We start from the raw sequence: 9,303 nt of genomic DNA, 5'->3' as shown, positions 1-9,303 counted from the left end.
CATGGCCGGCTGTGCTACCGCGGAGGCCTCACCGCCACCTACTCCTCCCACCACTGGCCAGGCCATCCCTCCACTCACCCACACCCCCTGTTATTCTGCGGCGACGACAACCTCACACCGTAGCTGAACCAGTGAACCCCCATACTCCTCTCCGCGTGGGCATCCACTGCCGCATCTTCCCCGGCTCCGCGTCGTCCCCTTCCTAGGCCTCGCCATCGTCCACCGCCTTGGTGCTCTGGACGCGGCGTGGTCAATGTGGTCAACGACTGACTTCCATCGGAAGAGTACTGTACGTCGAGAGGCTGACAGCTGGGTCCATGGCCGCTGCAAGGAAGTGCCTCCTTATTACGCAGAAAATATTGAATCCTCCACCTGACAGCCGGGACCCACGGATGGGTAACTGTATTTCGCGAAAAAACCGTTTCCCCCCTGACTGCTGGGACCTACCAGCTACATCTTCGCACACAAGGAAGTGCGTCCGGGCAAAAAAAAATTATTCACCCCCCTGACTGCTGGGACCCACCATCTACATCTTTGCATGCAAGGAAGTGCCTGACAGTCGGAGTCGGTGTCAAAACCGGCGGATCTCGGGTAGGGCGTCCCGAACTGTGCGTCTAAGGCTAATGGTAACTGGAGGCTGGGGACACGATGTTTACCTAGGTTCAGGCCCTCTCGATGGAGGTAATACCCTACTTCCTGCTTGATTGATCTTGATGATATGAGTATTATAAGAGTTGGTCTACCATGAGATCGTAGAGGCTAAACCTTAGAAGCTAGCCTATGATTATGATTGTTGTCTCCATCCTACGGACTAAACCCTCCAGTTTATATACACACCGGAGGGGGCTGGGGTTACACAGAGTCGGTTACAGAGAAGGAGATCTAACATCCGAATCGCCAAGCTTGCCTTCCACGCAAAGGAGAGTCCGATCCGGACATGGGACGAAGTCTTCAATCTTGTATCTTCATAGTCCAATAGTCCGGCCAAAGTATATAGTCCGGCTGTCCGGATACCCCCTAATCCAGGACTCCCTCAGTAGCCCCTGAACCAGGCTTCAATGACGATGAGTCCGGCGCGCAGATTCTCTTCGGCATTGCAAGGCGGGTTCCATCTCCGAATACTCCAAGGTAGATTCTGAACACAAGGATCATGTCCGGCTCTGCAAAATAATTCCCACATACCATCGTAGAGAGCATGATACTTTATAAATCTAATCTGCTGACAACTTTTCACAGTGTGTTCTCACGCCGCGGCCCGGTTCAATACAAACTGTTTTTCCCAGCCTGCCACTACACGTATTGCAAGGCAGTTTTATTGGCACGCCTTGTCGAAGCAGAGATCGTGTCCCCCTTATCGCGGGATTTTCATCAATATGGGTGTGGGTAACCCAACTACGTCTGTTGGTATGACTCCTTGTTTTTAGGCGAGTCCCAAACGGTCACGCTAATGACGCTTGATATTCACCTCCTTTATAGAGGGATCGAGGCCTGTACCTTTCTTCCCATGCTTGCTCCTTCCCCCACCTCGAGTTCCATCACCCAAAGCTCAGGCTTAAGCACTCCGGATCTTCAATCATGTCCGGATCCAACCACCAAGGCCGGTGGATGGCCTCCTCTGTCACAGAGGAGGACATTGCGAAGCTTAGGGAGGCTAGATATCTGACCGCCGACATCAAGCACAGGCTTCCTGCCCAAGGGCAGGTCATCCCCGCTCCCGAACCCAACGAGAGCGTTGTATTTGTTTCCCACTTCCTCCAAGGCTTAGGCTTTAGTCTTGATCCCTTCGTGAGAGGGATCATGTTCTATTACGGGCTAGATTTTCACGATCTAGCTCCAGATTCCATCCTTCACATCTCACCGTTCATCGTTGTGTGCGAAGCCTTCCTCCACATCACCCACACTTCGGCTTATGGCTCGAGACCTTCAATGTAAAGCCAAAGGTGATCGATGGGTGACACGCAGAGTGCGGATGTGCTATAATAAGCAAAAGCGCCAATGTTCCATGGCCAGAAGGTTCCTTCCCAGAGGTGTTTGATTTATGGCAACAGAGGTGGTTCTATATCACAGCTCTCCGAGGCACAAGGTGGGCGGCCGCCCCCGCCTTCCGCTCAGGCCCTCCGCCTCAACTTACGTCATGGGTCAACGAGGGATTGGACTAGGGGCCTGCTAATGATGTACCGACATTGCAGTGCTACATTCGGGATCTTCTTGAGAGGGATATCAGCCTCATAAAAGTAATTCAGGTAATGCTAGTTCGACGGGTCCTGCCGTGCAAACATCGACCTCTCCGGATGTGGGAGTTCAACCCAGAAGGACCGCGAACAATTCAGCACTTCTTCGGCATGACACTCGAAAGGATGTATAAGTTATTCTTCAGATCACGCGTAAAGTGTCCGGACACCACCGAGGATGTGGGTTTGAACTACAATCGTCCAGATACCCAAGTAAGTAACTCTGCAACCGAACACTCTGTTCATATTTATCTCAACATTATTCTGAAAACTATCCGCGGCCAGGATTGGCTCAACAAGGCGGAGAGGATCAGGTGTCCGGCCCCTCTTCCCAAAGGCTTGCCGAATAAGGTACTAACCCTGATGCTTAAACATGCACCCTATCAAGTGCCCTCGGGGAAGGACGAATGGAAGAGCAGAGAAGCCGAGAGCGGGCTTCACACATTGTACATCCAAACCGGGGGAATTAACGTCTCCACGAAGGAGCATAATCGGGGAGGTGAATCTCAAGTTCCCTCCCCCCACGGGAAGAAAAGGGCCGCCTCCGAGGACTTAGAAGCGGAGGTGCCTAGACAAGGGAAGAAAACTTGGCCAGGGGACCCTGCCCCAGAGGGCGTCCTCGCCGCACAACGCCCACAATCGGGCCAACCCTCCACCAAGCTGTAAGCTTAATTAAAAGTATTTTAATGAATATATACTGTTTTTCCTCCGAGAGTAATAACCAAGATCTATCTCTTGCAGTCCGGCTTGTAGCCCTTCTCAACAGAGTTCGTCTTCGGGAGATCTTCTTTCAGAGATGATGGAGAGTGAAACTCCACCTGCCTCCCCGCCCCACAAAGCGGGCGACCCCGAGGTGTCGTCACGGAGGATTCCTTATCCGTAAAGGCCAGAATTTAAAGCTTTGGCCACCCGAAGCCCGGAGTGTTTGGCCCCCAAGGAGGGTAATAGGAAGAGTCCGGGGCTGTCCGGCACTCAGCCGGACACACTAACGGGTCTTCTGGAGCAAGCTGCTCTCTCATAGGATCACCGTACTTTCATGGGTACGGTGTTTGAGAAGATTTCATCCGCCAAAAGCGGGTTGAATGAAGCTTTTACGAGCATGCTTAAAGGCTTTGAGGTACGCAACAAAATACGTAATCTTTTGGTTGTACCGCACACGCTAGGTGTGCTCCGTATAGATAGTAGCCCCTGAGACTTTGGTTGCCAGCCCTAGGCGGCAATCGGAGGATCACAGTACCAAGTAATGATCGCACTATATTATGTGCAGATGGTTAAGGGTCCGGCAGTTGACCGGACTGCTGATTTCGCCGAACAAAGGCGACAGCTTGATGTGGCGGACGCCGACATCGCTCTTGTGAACAAGCGACTTGACGAGTCACAGGGTATGTGTTTTCTTTTGGATTATCAGCAAATATCAAGAGGAGCATGATGCTAATATTTGTAATATGCTGTGACTGCAGATGGAGCTGCTGCCGTGGAGGCCCTAAGGGCGGAACTTGCCTTAGCAAAGGAACAAGCCAGGATAAGCAATGCGGCTACCCTGAAGGCGGCCGAGGAGTTAAGAGCCGAACAGGATGCTCATCGCCAGAGCGAGGATAAAATAGCTGAGATGGCTGTGGAGCTGAACGATGCCGCCAGCCGATATGAGCTCCTTGAAAAGGAGAGCCAAGCGAAAGCGGCTGACCTGAAGAAGGCCTTGGATGCAGCCAAGGAGACACGCTCTGAAGTCAGAGCTGTGCGGGAGGAGCTTCGACAAGCCGGAAATATCGCGGCTGGGAGTTCCTATTTGTTGCGAATGAAGTTCAGAGATCCAAAGTACGCTCCTTTGGATCAGTTATGGAGTGCTGCAGATGCATATGCGGACCCGGCGAAAAGTACTGCTGATGCGACCAAGTTTTTCAAGGATCAGAAAGATCATGAGGTGGAAAGGTTGTTATGGTCGCAGTTCAGTGCTCCAACATGTCCGCTGCCATTGAATGAGAGGATGGCCTCTTGGGCTGAGCTCCATAGGTTGTCCGGTCTTGCAATGAGATCTGTCATAGATCATCTTTGGCCGAAGGAACCAAGGCCGGACAGTTATTTTGGTTTAGTGCAACAATTCCTTGGTGCTGTGTCACGTATCGACGCTGTAAAGAAGTTGGCGTGCATAGAAGGTGCGCGGATGGCTCTTGCCCGTGCGAAAACATATTGGGCAGATATGGAGGCCACCGGTATTGCAACCCAGAGTCCGGCAGGAAGCCAGGACCCGACCGAGCACTATTTTGAGCAAGTCATAGAAGGCGCCCGTTTAATAGAGTCTCAGTGCGCGAAGAGTGTCATGTTCGAGTGACAAGTCTTTCGATTGTAAAAACAATGTTGTTTTAATTATAAAGGCTATGTTTATACTTTTGCCCGAAAGTATTGTATTGCCTCCTATGCGGCCGTTTATGTATGTATATAACCTGAAAGTTTGCAGTCGTTGGCTTCAGCTCCCACACTTATAATGCGGGGGTGTTCGTGAAAATGCGCGTAATCACACTTGATCCAACATCTTGGTCCATTAAGGAGGTGATCGCACATCGAACTAGGCAACCGGACTATATAGCAATACCACTTTCACTTAGCCATAGGAGTTTGACGGCGGGGCTACTATATAGCCCCTGGTACTTCCGCGTGCCCCCAAATACGGTGCGCGTATGTACATGACCAGGAAACAGTCCTTTGTTAATGTGGAGGAATCTTGAAGATTTCGATAAGTCCTCGAGTGGTTGACCAGTCTCTCGCTGTATCATGACAGACAATTTTCAGCTTTCTCTAATGAGGTGCTCATCCGGAATAACCAGGGCACAATCGCAGTAGTTCTCCTTTGGCCACCTTAGCCGATAAAACGGAACGTAAGGCAACAAACCCAGGAGCCGGGCAAACTCAACATTTTACCAAAGACATGATTCAGAGATGATGCATATAAGGCCAAACTCGCGATGCCGAACACTCCCGAGGGTAATCGGACTTTATAACATATACTGGGCTGAGTAACGCCCTCGAGTATGAACCCTGTATTTCCAGGTACGTGCATTAATCTGTCATGGCAAAATGCCAAAAACGCCAGTATCCCTTGTGGGTGTATTAAATACCCATGGGATGTCAAGCAACAAGAGACATTAAAGAAGGTTTAGACAGGGGCTTAATCTAAAGAGAAACCTCTGAGCAGGGCCCTACTGCACGTCTGCGCCTTTGTCTCTGTTGTGCTGTATCCTGGAAGGGTGTAGCACGATTGTCATCTGTAAGAAAAAGGAAAACTCATGTAAAAGAGTCTAGTGTAATCATGCGAAAAATTGGTTATTTTCAATGAACAATGAAAATGCAATATATTGTTATACTAATAAAGTCAAGCCGAACTGTAGGCTTTGTGACATGTTTGAAGCCCCTAGCACCACCTATGGGGGTATACATATGGACCCCAGCTCAGGTTTATCTGGGATATTACCACTGGTGGTGTACCGGACTCATCTAACCATGTCCGTGGTCTTGACGACCCATCATGTATTTTGGTAGGAGAGGCCGCTTAGTGTTCGGCTGCTAGAGCCGCCACATATTCTTCCGCACGTAAGGAACGCTCTATGTTTCCACTAACTGTAATGATGCCACGTGGACCGGGCATCTTGAGTTTAAGGTAGGCGTAGTGCGGTACTGCATTGAAGCGAGCGAAGGCCGTTCTCCCGAGCAATGCCTGATAGCCGCTTCGGAAGGGAGCGATGTCGAAGATTAATTCTTCGCTTCTGAAGTTGTCGGGAGAACCAAATGTAACCTCTAATACGAGGGAGCCCATGCAGCAAGCCTCAACGCCTGGTATTACTCCTTTAAAGGTAGTGTCTCTTTGGCTGATTCTTGACGGGTCTATCCCCATCTTGCGGACAGTGTCCTGATATATCAGATTAAGACTACTGCCGCCGTCCATAAGGACTCGAGTGAGATGGTATCCATCAATTATTGGGTTGAGCACCAAGGCCGCCCATCCTCCGTGCCGGGTACTAGTCGGATGATCCGTGTGGTCAAAAGTGATCGGACAGGCCGACCAAGGGTTGAATTTGGGGGCGACGGGCTCTACAGCGTATACGTCTCTGAGTGCGTGCTTGCGCCTTCTCCTCGGTATATGAGTCGCGTAGGTCATATTCACTGTCTTGACTTCTGGTGGGAATTTTTTCTGTCCCCCAGTGTTCGGCTGGCGAGGCTCATCCTCGTCTTCACTTGGTGTCTCCCTTCCCTTGTGTTCGGCATTTAGCTTGCCGGCCTGCTTGAAGACCCATCATTCTCTGTGAGTGTGATTCGCATGTTTTTCGGGGGTGCCATGGATTTGACATAGTCTGTCCAGGACCTTGTTCAGGCCGGATGGTCCGTCTTTGCTGCCTTTAAATGGCTTCTTCCGTTGACCGGGTCGAGAGCCCCTAAATCTGGCGTTGACCGCCGTGTTGTCCGGGCTCTCTTCATTGTTTTGATGCTTGTTTTTACTGCGTCGTGGCTTCCTGTTGCCATCCCTAATTTTGGATGTGCCCGGGTCGCTGGTGCCTCTACGGGTCAACCAGCTGTCCTTGCCCGCACAGAAGCAGGTCATAAGGCTTGTTAGGGCTGCCATTGTCCTTGGCTTTTCTTGGCCGAGGTGTCAGGCGAGCCATTCGTCCTGGATACTGTGCTTGAAGGCCGCTAGGGCTTTGGCATCCGGACAATCAACAATTCGATTCTTCTTAGTGGGAAATCTGTTCCAAAGCTTACAGGCTGACTCTCTGGGTTGTTGTATTATGTGACTTAAATCGTCTGCATCCGGAGGTCGGACATAGGTCCCTTGAAAATTGGCCCTGAAAGCATCCTCAATTTCCTCCCAACTTCCAATTGAGTGTTCGGGGAGGCTTTTCAACCAATGCCGAGCTGGTCCTTTCAACTTGAGGGGCAGGTATTTAATGGCGTGGAGGTCATCTCCATGAGCCATGTGGATATGAAGGATAAAATTGTCAATCCAGACCCCAGGGTCTATCGTTTCGTCGTATGCCTCTACATTCACGGGTTTGAATCCCTATGGAAATTCGTGATCCAGCACCTCGTCGGTGAAGCATAGGGGGTGCACAGCCCCTCTGTATCTGGACATGTCGTGGCATGCTGTTGATGGTTGTTGTGTCCGGGGTTGATTCCAAACTGGTATTCGATCAGTATGATTGTTTTGGTGGCCATGATCTTGCGCCGGAACCCGTCCTCTGGATCCGTAGATGGACCTGGTCGCACCAGCATTTTTGTCCAGGAGATCACGTAAGTCATGTGTGGGCTTGTGTGCAACATCATTAGCCACTCTATCGCGGCCACGAGGTGTCCGGTCCGGCTGATCGGCCATATTATTCTTCGGCAGACTGGGCTCTATGGCCTCGTCGTTGAATTCTGGCAGCAGCTTGCGCTTTGGGTAGCTCTTTGTGTAGCGATCGTCGCCATATTTTTCTTCAGTGTCTAGCACCTTGTTCCATCTGCGGTTGAGCGTATCCTGCGCGGCCTTAAGCCTTTGCTTCTGCTTCTTTAGGCTCCTCACGATGGCCATAAGCCTTCGGTGGAGGTTCTCTTGTTCCAAACATTTTTCTGGAATGATGAATTCATCGTCGTCCGGACTGTCCTCCTCTCCGGAGGCAGGTTGATGAGTTCTACCCTCGGGATCACCGTGATCGGGCGTCTGCTCCGGGCTATGTTCGGCGTGACCTGGCTCATCCTGCTCCATCGCTGGGTCCATATGGTCGTTTTTGCCTTTGGAGTCGACCGGGGTGTCAATTTTTCTTGTGCTGTTATTGCTATTTTTACTGTGACTGGACTTAGAGCAGCGCCTGCGCCGTTGCTTTGGTTTTGCCCGGGGGGTTTATCCTCCGTTGCATCCTTTTTGTCGCTGTTGTCCTCCTTGGGTGTGTCCACCATGTATATATCGTATGATTAGGTGGCTGTCTAGCGCCCCATGGGCAGTGGTTCTATGTCATCTCCCTCATCAACGTCCATACCATCGATGTCTTCAGAGTCGAAGTCAAGCGCGTCGGTTAAGTCATCGACAGTGGCTATTAGGTGGGTGGTGGGTGGGCAGGGAATTTCTTCGTTGTCCGTATCCCACTCGAGCCGGACATAGTTCGTCCAAGAGTCTTCTAACAAAGAGAGAGACCTCAAAGAGTTTAGCACGTCACCAAAGGGCGAGTGCTGAAAGATATCCGCGGCGGTGAACTCCATGATCGGTGCCCAATCAGATTCGATGGGCACGGGCGTGCGCGGTTCGGACCCTGAGGCCGGAGACGAGTCCGGGGGTTCGGTGACACAGATTTCCTTAGGGGTGGAGTCTGTGTTCGGCTCCAACACCGATGAGTGTGCGGCCTCCGTGGTGGGGTCTATCCACCCATCCTCAGGTGGCACGATCTGCTCCAGATTGAAGTCCGGAGCTACCGCAGGTGAGATATCCCGAATACTGTCCAATGTCAGATCTAAGTCATGATCATCGTGGTCGTTCGACGCTCCTGACGCGGGCTCAAACCCGTCGAAGATCAAGTCTCCGCGGATGTGGGCGGTGTAGTTTAAGTTTCCGAACCTGACCTGATGGCCAGGGGCGTGGCTATCGATCTGCTCCAAATGGCCAAGCGAATTGGCCCGCAGTGCAAAGCCGCCGAATATGAAGATCTGTCTGGGGAGAAAAGTCTCACCCTGGACCGTATTGTTGTTGATGATTGAAGGAGCCATCAAGCCTTGTCGCGACGACACAGAGGAACTCTCAGTGAAAGCACCAATGTCGGTGTCAAAACCGGCGGATCTCGGGTAGGGGGTCCCAAACTGTGCGTCTAAGGCTAATGGTAACAGGAGGCTGGGGACACGATGTTTACCCAGGTTCGGGCCCTCTCGATGGAGGTAATACCCTACTTCCTGCTTGATTGATCTTGATGATATGAGTATTACAAGAGTTGATCTACCGCGAGATCATAGAGGCTAAACCCTAGAAGCTAGCCTATGATTATGATTGTTGTCTCCGTCCTACGGACTAAACCTTCCGGCTTATATAGACACCGGAGAGGGCTAGGGTTACACAGTGTCG

This window comes from Triticum aestivum, chromosome 7B, assembly GCF_018294505.1.
Source record: "Triticum aestivum cultivar Chinese Spring chromosome 7B, IWGSC CS RefSeq v2.1, whole genome shotgun sequence".
NCBI classification, from domain to species: Eukaryota; Viridiplantae; Streptophyta; class Magnoliopsida; order Poales; family Poaceae; genus Triticum; species Triticum aestivum.
The sequence above is the reverse complement of the archived record's forward strand: the minus strand, read 5'-3'. Positions refer to the sequence as shown.